Raw genomic sequence first — 290 nt, 5'->3', positions numbered from 1 at the left:
ATTGTAAATCAGCTATACCCCAATATAAAATAAAAATTAAATTAAAAAAAAGGAAGGTCTGAAGAGAAATTCTAAGGGAAAAAAGGTTAAATATATACATGAGAGGCAGTACTCAGGAACAAGTATTTAGAAAGAATAAACTCTAACTCCAAATTTTCTTCTCACCCCTGACACTGTGCTTGGTATTACCAACTGGAAATATGTATTTGACAGAAAAGGGAGAACAGCACCCATAGAAGCAAGGAGGATGGGCATGATAGAGTTTGGGCTACCCAAATTTTTCCAGGAAT

This window comes from Lipotes vexillifer, unplaced genomic scaffold (assembly GCF_000442215.2).
Source record: "Lipotes vexillifer unplaced genomic scaffold, Lipotes_vexillifer_v1.1 scaffold390, whole genome shotgun sequence".
Taxonomy (NCBI): domain Eukaryota; kingdom Metazoa; phylum Chordata; class Mammalia; order Artiodactyla; family Lipotidae; genus Lipotes; species Lipotes vexillifer.
Note: the sequence above shows the minus strand (reverse complement) of the source record.